The 12,150-nt window shown below is 41.5% G+C and overlaps 1 protein-coding gene across 2 annotated transcripts in view; it reads right to left on the bottom strand.

Moving 5' to 3' along the window:
• The window catches only part of KIFAP3 (kinesin associated protein 3), a 118,397-nt gene extending 112,551 nt beyond the window's left edge, over nt 1-5,846 (bottom strand). Inside the window, exon 1 of one of the 2 annotated variants that reach the window (XM_071220047.1) lies at nt 5,776-5,846. The gene's annotated coding sequence lies outside the window, so the exon portion shown is untranslated. The remainder of the gene's footprint in view (nt 1-5,775) is intronic. The other variant, XM_053914657.2, reaches the window with a different exon arrangement.
• Between the last annotated feature and the right edge of the window lie 6,304 nt (nt 5,847-12,150).

Here is a 12,150-nt window from a genome sequence, read left to right as displayed (position 1 = left end):
CGAACTGGCCTTTCCTATTTTATGTTTGTTTTCTCACCTATTCATTCTGAAAACTGATATAAAATTTAACAAATTATCATTCTTGGCTAGATGACCTTAAAGCCCCTACAATACCCGAAGTTCAGATCACAATATCCATCAAACTGCATAGATCAGACGACAAGCATTCGCGCACTGTAAGCTCCCTGCGATTAGAGTTTGTTTTGTTCACTTTTGTGTGCTTAGAACAGCATCCACCCCACAGCTGGTACTGAGTAAGTGTTGGGGTTAAAAAAAATGTGTACAGGAGCTTGAAATAACAACAAAAATCTAGAGGAAATGCCCACAGCCAGAAAGAGAGAGCTGAAAACCAGAGCAACAAAGAGATAAACTGAAACTGGGACTGAACTAGAGAAGCTGTCAGTTTGTAGCAAAGGGGTAAGAGATGTGGGTAAACTATTTTGTGTTGTTGTTTAAATAAATTGAATAAAATTTTTAAAAGATTTTGTTTGTTTATTTTTAGAGAGGGGAAGGGAAGAAGAAAAACATCAGTGTGTGGTTGCCTCTTGTGCACCCCCTATTGGGGACCTGACCTGCAACCCAGACATGTCCCCTGACTGGGAATCAAATTGTCCACCCTTTGGTTCACAGGCCGGCACTCAATCCACTGAACCACACCAGCCAGGGCAGAATAAGTTTTTTTTAAAAAACGGTCTCCAATGAATCAAATGGGAAAATGGACAAAGGACAAAAAGAAGAAATAGAAACAGCAATAAAACAAAGCATGAAAAGATGCTACACCTCAATAGTAACCAGGAAGATGCCAGTTAAGATCATAAAAGGATACTATTGTTTTACACTGACCAGGGTGAGAAAATAAAGAAGTCTGACAATACCAAGTACTGGTGAAAGTGTGGACCCCTGGAAACTGCCTAGTAAACATTTCAGGTTTGAGTGTACATTGGGACATCTTGCATTATGTTGTAAAGTTGAACAGGCATATCCTCTAAATCTCTGCGTTCTACTCCTAGTTATATGCCTTAGAACATTGTAGCATGTGTGCACAATGAGATTAGTTCTAGAATGATCATAATCGGCTTGTACATAATAGAAAAGGAAAATCTGAAAAACAACTCCACAACATTGGCACAGCCGTGTCTCTGTTGCTCTCCGTGTGGCCTCCACTGACACCGCAGTGTAAAAGGTCTCTGACCACCGGGTGGTTGCAGGAAAGCTTTGTTGGGGAAGAGGGCACCTTGTTCTAGCTGCTGAGGGGGGAAATGTAGGCTCTGCCCTTGGCTTTTGCTGATAGGGGTGAGAGTGCTACCATAGTGTTTCCATAGTATTTGGATGGACTTGGGGGAGTTACAGATGAAACATTTTCTGTCTTCTTAGCTTGCCCCTTCCTTGTTCCTTGGGCGAGAGAAAGCTTTTCTTGGGGCGGTTTTTGGTCTGCTCCTATCTGCTTTTCTGAGTTGTGAGCTTCTCTGGCAGCCAGCATGGAATTTATTAGGCAAAACAAAAACTCAGGGGACTTAAACTGTGTCATTCCTTGGGTCTCTGGTTAGTCTGCCTTCTGCTTTTCAACTTTTGGCATTTTAACAAATGTTGGTGATGCATATAACACCCAGGAGTGTTAGCTATACTTAGTGGAAATAAGAAGTGCCTCTCTTTCATCATGGTCTCATAAAGAAACTTGGTTGTATTAATTTTTGATAAAAGTGCCAGATTAATTCAATAGGAAAAATATGGATTTTTAACAAAAGGTGCTGGAAAACTGAATATACTATTGAAAATAAATGGGCCTCAATTCTTTCTTTGCACCATATACAAAACTATCTTACAAGGATCATAGATACAAACCTTAGGTCTAGAACTACAAAACTCCTAACAGAAGGCATAAGAAAAAATATTTGAGGAAATATTTCATAGACGTGATACACAAAGAACTAACCTTCATATAAAAAAATAAATTTGACTTGATGTCACCAAAATTTAAAATTTCTCTTTGAAAGATACCTTTAAAAAATGAAAAGGCAAGGCATGGACTGAGAGAAGGTATTTGCCATAAATAATCTGTCAGAGGAATTGTTTTCATGACATTAAAAGCACTATTATAACAGCACTAGAAACCTAAACAGCCTGATTAAAAGTAAGCAAAAGCTTTGTACAAAGACTTCACAAAACGAGATATCTGGCTGGCCAATAAGCATATGATAATTTCATTAGTCATCAGGGAAATGGAAAAATATTCCATAATGAGATACACTCTAGGCCCGTATTGGTTTTCCATTCCTGCAGCAACCAATGACCTCAGCCTGAATGGCTGAAAACTACCCAAATGTATCACCTTTCACTGCTGTAAGTTGGAAGTCTGAAGTGGGTCTCAGCGGGCTAAAATCAAAGAGGGCAGCAGGCCGAGAGGCCACGAGGAGGGTGCTTCCTTCCCTGTTGCAGCCTCTCGAGGCTGTCCAGCCACATTCCTGCCCTCGAGGCCTCTTGCCTCCATCTTCCAAGCCAGCAGCAGTGGGCCAAGTCCTTCTCACATTGTCATCTGACTGGTCCCCCTTCTCTCTTCACATCTTTCTGTGACCACAGCCAGGAATTCCACTTTTAAAGATTTGTGGAGGCCCCGCTGGGTAACCCAGGATAATCTCTGCAGGTTAAGGTGGGTTCTTCACAGGAGTCATGCCTCTCAAGTCCCTTTTGCCACGTAAGGCCACTCATTTACAGGTTCGAAGGGTTAGGGCGTGGGAAATTTTAGGGGGCGTGTCATTATTTTGCGTACCACAATGCTCACTGTAATGATTACTGCTGAAACATCAGACAATACCAAATGCTGGCAAGGATCTGGAGCAACGGAAGTCCCACATTGCTTGTGACAATGCAAATGGTTCCACCACCTTGGAAAACAGCTGGGCGGTTCCTGCAACAGCTAAGCATGTCTTTACTATATGACCCAGCAATTCCACTCCTAGAAATATTTACCTAAGAGAAATGAAAACACATGTCCACAAACATTGGTGTTTGCAAGTGGTTGTGGCCGCTTTATGCATAATAACAAAAACTGGAAGCGACCCAAATGTCCATCGGTGTCAGCTGGTACAAACTGTGGGGTGTCCACACGATGGAAACTACTCAGCATTAAAAAGTGCCAAACTACTGCTATATGCAACAACATGAGTAAATCTAAAAAGCATGATAGAAGAAACATGGTTTGATTCCTGATATAAAGAATTCTTGAATGTCAAAGAAAAGCTGACCTGCCAGGACAGAAAGCGGACACTGGGGGCTTGTTGCAGGCACAGCTGGAGGACAGACTGCCGCAGGCTGGAGGGGACTGGGACCCATTTGCCACAACTGATTAGACTACTTACAATGCCCCCCTTTACTGTATGTAAATTCTCCCTCGACATGGTCGTTTTAAAAAGTATAACAAGGCAAAAAGTAGTAAACTTGATGGATGGATTAAATATCAAATTAAATACCACTGAAGAGAAAACCTGTGAACAATCTGAGGGAATAACACATAAGACAGCACAAAGAGAGAAAGAGAAAAGGCTATAAAAGAAAACATTGAGGGATAGGAAGGATAATACGTAAGGGGCCTTTGAATAGAGACAAGACAATACTTAAGGATCGAAAAGTGTCCTGAGGTGATCAAAGACAGAAAGCCTCAGCAAGATAAATAAGAGAAATTCATGCTGAGATATAACGGAATGAAATTAAATAATTCCAAACATAAACTGAAAAGTTCAGAAGCCATCGTCATTCCTTATAATTTTATAGGAATTAATTTAGCATTTTCCTCTTATTCCCACCCCTTCCCCAATGGATTATAGATTCTTTGAATGAAGCAATCCACCTTTCACTACTTGGAACGGTCTTGATAGTGGTTGGGAGCGAAATTCTGGAGTCTCCTGGCCCACCACTCATTTACTCTCTGGCCCTGAGCAAGCTTAACATTATAGGCCTCAATTTTCTTGTCTATAGAATGAGAATGATAATAGTTCATAGGTCCTAGAGTTATTGTAATGTTAAATGAGAAGGCATATGTAAAATTATACCAAAGTGATTATCTCTTAAATGCTAGTGATTGTTATCAACTGAGTCAGGTGTTTGAAAACCATATATTCATCACAAGAGTCTGGACCAGTCAATTAAGCTCTCTGTGTCTTCATTCAGAAAACTTGGGGCACCTACTGCAAAAGATCAAGTTGAGGAGAAAATGAGTTAATATTTTGTGAGAGTTTCGTAGACTGCAAAATTACATGAAAATGACAGAGGTCATTATTATTTCAGCTTCATCCTTAACTGTGTCAACTTTTATTTTGAATACTGATAGCATTAGTGAGCAGTTTAAAAGTATGAAGAAAAAGCAATTACTGCCTCCCAGTTTATAATTTAATGTGTGGAGAGAAGGAATACGAAGTTACATAAAACCACCTATGACAGGATCATTTAAATCCAGATGATCCCAGGGACACATCAACATTCCAAGGATGGTTTCCGGAGGGCTTTGGGGCTATAGGGTTCAGGCTGCATTGCTTTTGGTAAGCGTTCCTGCTCCCATCACAGTTTGCTCCTTCTACAAACCTCTGCTCCCTCTGGAAGCTTTCCCTAAGCTCCAGACTTAAATTGTCTTCTCTGTTCTCCTACTGTATTCACTGTACTTTATGCACAAGATTTGTTTTTATAGCCCTATCGTCTCCAATAAGAGTGATTTAGAGGGTATTTTGTTTGCCTTTTTCTTTTGTTGATTATGTTCCAGTTAAAGGTGAGATCATATGGTATTTGTCCCTCACCTGGAACATAATCAATAAAAGAAAAAAGCAAACAAAATATAACCAGAGACATTGAAGTTAAGAACAATCTAACAATAGCCAGAGGGGAGTGGGGAGGGAAGAGTGTGGGGAGGGGGTTATGGGAACTACTATAAAGGACGCATGGACAAAACCAAGGGGGAGGGTGGAGGTGGGGGAGGGAGGTGGGTTTGGCTGGGGTGGAGTGGAGGGGTGGGGAGAAAACGCAGACAACTGTAACTGAACAACAATAAAAATAAATAAATAAATAAAAATAAGAGCGATTCAAAGGGTATAAAATTGTGAATTGCCAATTACATTTCCAGTCTCAGTGTTTGGCACATAGTAAGAACTAATATTTAGTAGCTGCTGCTACATCAGATGCAATGACAGCCTTCAAGGTCACCAGGTTTGCAAACAAATAACTGTCGAACACACTGATGACTGTCAAAAGGGCAGCATGAGACAAGTAGAATGTTGGCACAGAAAAGGGACTAATCCACTCATCACGGCAGCCAGGGGCTCCGAGAAGGACTCTCCAAGGACGAACAGTGACTTGCTTAGCGGGGCGCGTAACAGCAATAGTCTGGGGAAAGGCAGTAGTATATCCGAGGACGCAAACGCACCAAGCACCACTGTATATTTAGGTAACTGCAAGTAGTTGAAATGGTTAAAGAATTAGGTTCGAGTGGAAGAGCGGTGAAAAATAAGTTTGGAAAAGACTGGAGGAGCAAAATTGTGGGGGTCCTGGCAAAAGAAAGTGTAATATCCGGGTATTTTCTTCAGGCATCAGGAGCCATGCAAGTGTTTTAATACAGGAAAGTTATATGTTGAAACTTATTGCTTTTAGCAATATTGATTTTTCTATATTTTATCCATACACTGATACAGAACAGAGCTCTAAGAATTGCATTTTTTAAAAATTCTGAGAGTACATTGCTTTGAAATTGTAATCCCGGTGTGTTTCAAGAGTGCACAGGAAATCCTCTCTTACCTCGTGACTGCCTTTGGGATGTCATCAAATGGCCACAGTGGTCCAAAGAATCCACACCCACTGGCTAGTAATGCGTTCATCTTCTCTCTTCTCAATCAGTTTAGCTCACCTTGCACATCCTAATGCAAAGGAGACTTCAGTTAAAAGGGCCCTTTAAAATACAGCCTCTTCCTGATGGTGGCAACCTCTGTTTTCAACCAGTATAGCTACAATTATGACATCACTGGGATGCTCCATGGGTCAGGACAGGGGCGGCCCACAGGAAAACGAATAGCTAATCTCTGTGCTTTCCTCCTTCTGCGGGTTCTTTGAGGAGACAGCTGTGTGTTGTGTCAACCTGATGATCCTCAAAGACGTGTAGTCAAGTGAATGTATCATCCAGTGTGAGTGAGGTCTGTGCATTTAATCTCTCACACACACACATTTATGGACACAGAGAACACCTATGTCTGCAAATTTGTATATGTAGATATACACATACATGTCCAACTGGAAGTTCTCTGCAACAAAGCATAGCTACTACATGCTTTCATGTGTGTACTTTCAGAGAGGCGAACCTGGCACGGTGAGGGAGAAAGAGGACCTGAGTCTATGCAGCCAGGGACGCTATTCATTACTTTCACTAAAAGTTATGAGCAGGCTCTAGACATGAGTCTAGCAGGCTCTAGGCATTGCTCTAGACATGAGTGTGCAAAAACGAATAGACGTGGTTTCTGACTTGAAGTATTCTACCTAAATCCAGTAGAGACACACACACACACACACATACACACAAATGGGGAATAAATAGACAAAATGGAGAGTGATGCGTTCCAGGGCCGAGCTGTGACCTACCCCTGTGGAAACTGAGGAGATGGATGTGGGATCGTTACACACTTCCTGCCTATGCTGCACAGGCCCCCGTCCAAGAACTGAGGCCACAAGAATGAAATGAAACACAGTCCTTACCCTAAAATATCCCAAGTCTCTAAATAGGCAGTGAGAGAACAAGCTGTTGGCATCTCAGTCGTACCTCCACACAGCTGTATCCCAAGTCAAACGACTTTCTGTTATTCTGAACTGCTCACCTACTGATTGTGTCCTTTATGAAGATGCCATACCGTGTCCTTTCAATTTATTGCTTCAATTCCATAGGCTCTCACAACGATAGAAATTTCATTTCTATTCAAGTTAGAATTAGGAGGTAAATCCAACCTCTTGTTCAACACACCTTTGTTTAGTGCATGTGATGTGTTCCAGGCACAACTCGGAGCTGAAGAAGTCGTCTAGACGGGATGAATTCAGCAATGACCAAATTAGCAACCAGGTGTTTCCTCTGAAGCCTTAGCAGCAGAACCATAAAATTTCTGGAGCTGGAAAGCACAGGACAACTACTGCCACACACGCCTCAGCTGGAGTGAGTTGAAAGCCAGTTGGTCACCAAGGAGTGTCTCTCCTCTTCCCCTCTTCAAGAAAGGGAGTGCATAACAGAAGTGTTTGTGACATACCCTCTGAGTCATGAAGAACAGAACCAGAACTACCAGCGCATTCCACACCAGTTCCCAGCAACTGCCAGTGAGTGATGAAAACTTAGAGGAAGCCTGGCGGGGTCGCTCCATTTGTCAGCCAAATACGCCAAGGTTGCTGGTTTGATCCCCGGGCAGCACACATAGGAGAATCAACCAACGGGTGCATAATTAAGTGGAACATCAAATTAATGTTTCTCTCTCTCTCCCTCCCCCCCCTCTCTCATGAATAAAAACAAACACACAAACAGTAGCTTGGAAGTTGGGTGGGAAAGGAATCTGTGCTCCCAGGGTTGATACATTATTTTCCAATGGATGATGGGATCCCAGCCTTATAAATACGGGGCAGAAATTAAATCCTTGTTATTTGACTTTAAAGCTTTTAACTTTTTCTCTCCTGTTTCTCCCCCTCCCCCATCTCCTCCTTCTTCCTCCCTTCTCTTCCTTTTCTCCTTGTGTGTGTGTATGTGTGTGTGTAGACAGCACTTATGTCATAAAAATGATTACATATCAGAAACAGAATTGTTTCTGATTTTGGAAATTTCCCGCCAAATCCATGTCTCTTCAATGTGGTCATTACCACATCAGGGAAGGGACTGGATCAAAGACCCTGAGAAATGGTTGAAATAAGGTCAGAATCTTTCCTGGGTGTGTTAGTGACAAAACAGATTTAAAATTCATTTTGTTTTCATTGTATGGGATTTGATCTCAATACATTTTTTTCTTGTTAAGTTTTTATGAAATTAGCTTTCCTGCACATTTAGAAAGTAGTCGTGACACAGTAGGCAGTCAGACAGGTATGAGCAGAGCAGGAACAACAGGCTGGGTACAGAATGTGACCGGGGCAGAAAGTCTCAGGTGCCCAGCCGTGGACAAAACTAGAGAGAATGACTATTATAGGCCAGGACCTCACTCCCAGGGTGACCTTCCCTCCTCTAGCATCTCGTTAGTCATTCAGTTAGACCCTCTTAGAGGGGGAACAAGGGGCCAGAGAATAGCCTCCTATGACTCCCATACAGTCCCTTGTAGGGCCATGCCCTCCAGCGTTAAGCCCTCAGGACAGTAAGATTCTCAGGAGCAAAGCCTCGGGTGTGTTGACCACAGAGACAGAGTTCTGGTCGAACTAGAGATAACATCTAGGCCTGAGCTTTGTTCCAGGCCAGGAAAGCAGCAAACACAGATGAAATGATGCCACGGCTGACATCAGGGCCAGCTGCAATGACCTATGACACCCTGGCCTAGCTCTGACCAATCAGTAGAGACCATGATCCTGGAAGGCACACCTGGCAAGCTTGTGAATATTCTGTTGAGATCCTCTCCTGAGACCTTGCCTAGAATTCCTGCCTTTAGAAAACAGATAAAAACCCTTAAGGCAAGGGACCCAGTTCCACCACTGCCCTCCACACACATGCCTGCACCTTCTTTCTCAGGCATATACCTTTGTTTTCTTCCTCCTAAGCTCCAAGGGCCCTTCTTTTACCTCTGTAACTTGTTTCCTGAGTCCATGCAGCCCAGCTGGCTCAATTCTTCTACCTCTGTGACTTTCTAAATAAGCATCTTGCATTCGGCTTCTTGGCTCTGAATTCTTTCTTAACCGAACTCAAGAACCGAAGTCTAACTCCCCTGTTAACAGTAATTTCACTGACATTCCTCTTCTGCTGTTTGCCTACAGTGTTAAAGCTATAGCATCTTACATTGTGAGATTTCCTAGCCCCTTTCAACCTCCTCACAGATAAAAAATCTGTGTCTTCTTTCCTTGACCTCTGTTTTCTCGTTCTGGCTAAAAATGGAGCCCTGTCCTGATGGGTCAGATTTGAGAGTTCTTCGACAGTAGACTGCTTCACCCGGACAGCAGGAGCTTTATATGCTCATGCTGCTGGGTAAACAATACCTTTCTCAGATTCAGACCCTCTTCCCAAACTGACCTGCGGAAGTATTCAGGCATTATCTCTTGGGAGCTTTTTGGTTCTCTTATCCTCAGGAGAACCCAATGCCTTGTCATTCTCCCTGCTTTTCCCCTCAAAGTTCCACACAAGTGACAACAACACACAAGTCTTGTGGCTGTCAGTACTTTGTCTCTACCTGCTTGTCTTCTGAGGTTTGTGTTGTACCTTGCTGCGCAGTTTTATTGGATTTTTATTTTTGCTATCTAAGAAGTACTGTCTTTTTATTTAAAAAAAGTTTTTTTAATTTTAGTTTTTTGGTACTGTTTTTTTTTAATGTGGTGACTTAGGAGAACTCAGAAAGCTATACTGCCATTACCATCTTCCTAGAATCCCATGATGGTTGGTTTTGTTTTTAATATATAGATAAGAAACCTAAGGCCCAAGGAGGTAAGGTTGTCTGTGCAAGACCACACACCAAGCAGCAGGAGGTAAGTATACATGAAAGCATCTTGGTAAGCACCTGATACAGGGAAACTCTTTAATGTGTGCTCTTTTCTATCCTTCTTCCTTCCTTCCTTTCCCCGATCCTCCCTCATTTCCTCTGGAGCCTAGGTTTAAACCTGCTTGTTTCTCATTGCAAAGCTTCTGCGAGCTCATTTAACATGCTTCCACCCCAGAGTGTGAAGTCACTGGAGCTTATCATTCAACAAAACCATTTCAACAAAATTAGTTTCATTAAAACCTACACTCTTGCTCTAAGAACGTTTTCCTCAGTGTTTTAATGCTCACATGCTTTTCAAATGGACTCAAGTAAATTGATGCCCTTATTTTAATGAATCTATTTATAGGCATTATATAATCCTTTAAAAGCCTTCTTTTCATCTTCCACTACCACCCAGGGAACGACATTCGATAAGGAGTAAATGAAATCTGAACCTAAAAAACCTTGGTTTCACTTTCCAATTTAAAACCCACCGAATTTAAAGAGATTTTCATCTTGGCCAAAATAAAATGTCCTGCTTTTGAAAAATCTTATAAAAGCAGTATTTTGATTAGAAAGCTATATAGTTCTGAGACACAGGTCCATGAAATCCCAAGCTCCACTGGTTAGGGTGCTTGGCTCCCAATATTTGACTTAAACTGATTCATTCAAAAATTCAATGTGCTGTGAAGGCCCCTAAAGAGTTTATACAGTACACTCATTATGTAAAAACTCCAATTTACTAATTCTCCATAATCCTCTATGTAAGGCCAATTAGTAATTAGATCATGGGGAGCAGAATTTTGCTGTAGGTATGAAATTACCATACAAGTCCTAGGGGATGCATAGCTCTATTTCAAGCCAGTGCCTTTATAAAATCCTGTTGCAGTTTTTGGCTCTGTAATGGATTTCCCAGGTTGGTGATACACCACACAGAAAATGCCATTCCCTTATTTTTTTTCCTCCCTAAACTTCCTGCTCTTACTGTGCAGGCTTAGTTCGCACTGTTTGAATTTACTTATTGTGGTTTGCATAAAATTATCCTTCACTCATCTACACATAGTAGATAATGATTATTTGCCTATAAATCTAACAGGTACTGAGTTTTATTTACCCTCCTTCTCTGTGGGCACTCTCTGAACAAACAGGCAGTTGTTCTTGAAACCTTTTCCACTTTTATGGGATTTGGAACTGGTTCTCCTTATTGCTTTGTGTGCTTTTTAGCAGCTTGAGGCTCCTTCTTTCATGGTGTTTCCTCTGGAGCTGGTGTGAACAGAGGCTCTTGGAAACGGCAGAGTGTTAATATCCTGGAGTGTGTCTTGCTCCATGTAAAAGATTGATTCTCCAGGCTGCTGGGAGCCGCAGCAGAAGCAGGCCTTTCACAACACACATGGATATGTACTCGGTCATGAAGGGTCACCCATCTACGCTCACCGGCTCACGCTGTCTGATTTCGCATGTGCAGAAACAGGCCAGGAAACCTGACCCGTGTTGATTGGAATGTTGCTTTGCATTCATTTCCAGAATATTTGGAGCCTCACATATGTTTCTCATTAACACTCATGTTTGATTATTCTATGTAATTTTTTAAAAAAATTAAATAAACCTGTATCAAAAATTGTCACTTTGCTTTAAAGAAGCACAATTAGCCGTTTTTGAGGGAACTGACAGAAGAAAAAAAAGAATGGGAATAAATATTTCTGCTCCTTCACATATATTTCCATAAATGAGAATGGCATTAAGACATAATGATACATTCAAGGTTCAAGGGATTTTCAATCGCTTTTAACGAAATCAAGCACAAAGTAGCATTAGTTAAACAAAGAAACTCATTGAAAACAGAGCCCATTAATAAAATGTGGTTTAAAAATCATGTCTGTTTTAAATGTATATTCAGAATTAAAAGTTACTGGGCCAGAGATCTAGAGTTAAGTAAGCTGATACCCAAATATAATTATAAATTTGGAGGTACAGTGTTTCAATCCACAAAGGGATGATTTGGTGAAGTATGATTCCCTGCTTAGGCCTAAAGCACTTCCTAAATTTCTGAAAATACAGTTATTTGAATCTATTCATAAATTTACATAACCACCTGTGGGCTGTCCTCAAACTTAGCCTGTTAATGCTATGGCGCCTTTAAGACAAAAGGAAAAAAACAACACCTATCTATCCATCTGTCTATCTGAATCCGAGTGGCTAAATGAACTGTTTCAAGACCCAGCTATCAGGCTCACATTGCCTCCTAAACGTTTACTTATTGTTTCAGTTTACTCCTCCATCCTACACATTTTGGATAGTATTTTGTGTACTAATCATATTTTTATTTTCCATATTTGACATTTTGGGGGTCTTGAAGACTTAGGGAGGGGCTGCTCCTCCCAGACTTACCTCATTCCTAGAGGGAGCCACAGCTTGCCTAGGAACACACCTATGATATGCATACCAACCAACCAAAGCCCTTACCTCCGACTGCTTTCTTGATCACATTCTCACACACTAAGCC

The sequence above is a fragment of the Desmodus rotundus genome, chromosome 12 (assembly GCF_022682495.2).
Source record: "Desmodus rotundus isolate HL8 chromosome 12, HLdesRot8A.1, whole genome shotgun sequence".
Lineage (NCBI taxonomy): Eukaryota > Metazoa > Chordata > Mammalia > Chiroptera > Phyllostomidae > Desmodus > Desmodus rotundus.
Note: the sequence above shows the minus strand (reverse complement) of the source record. Positions and strands in the feature narration are given on the sequence as shown.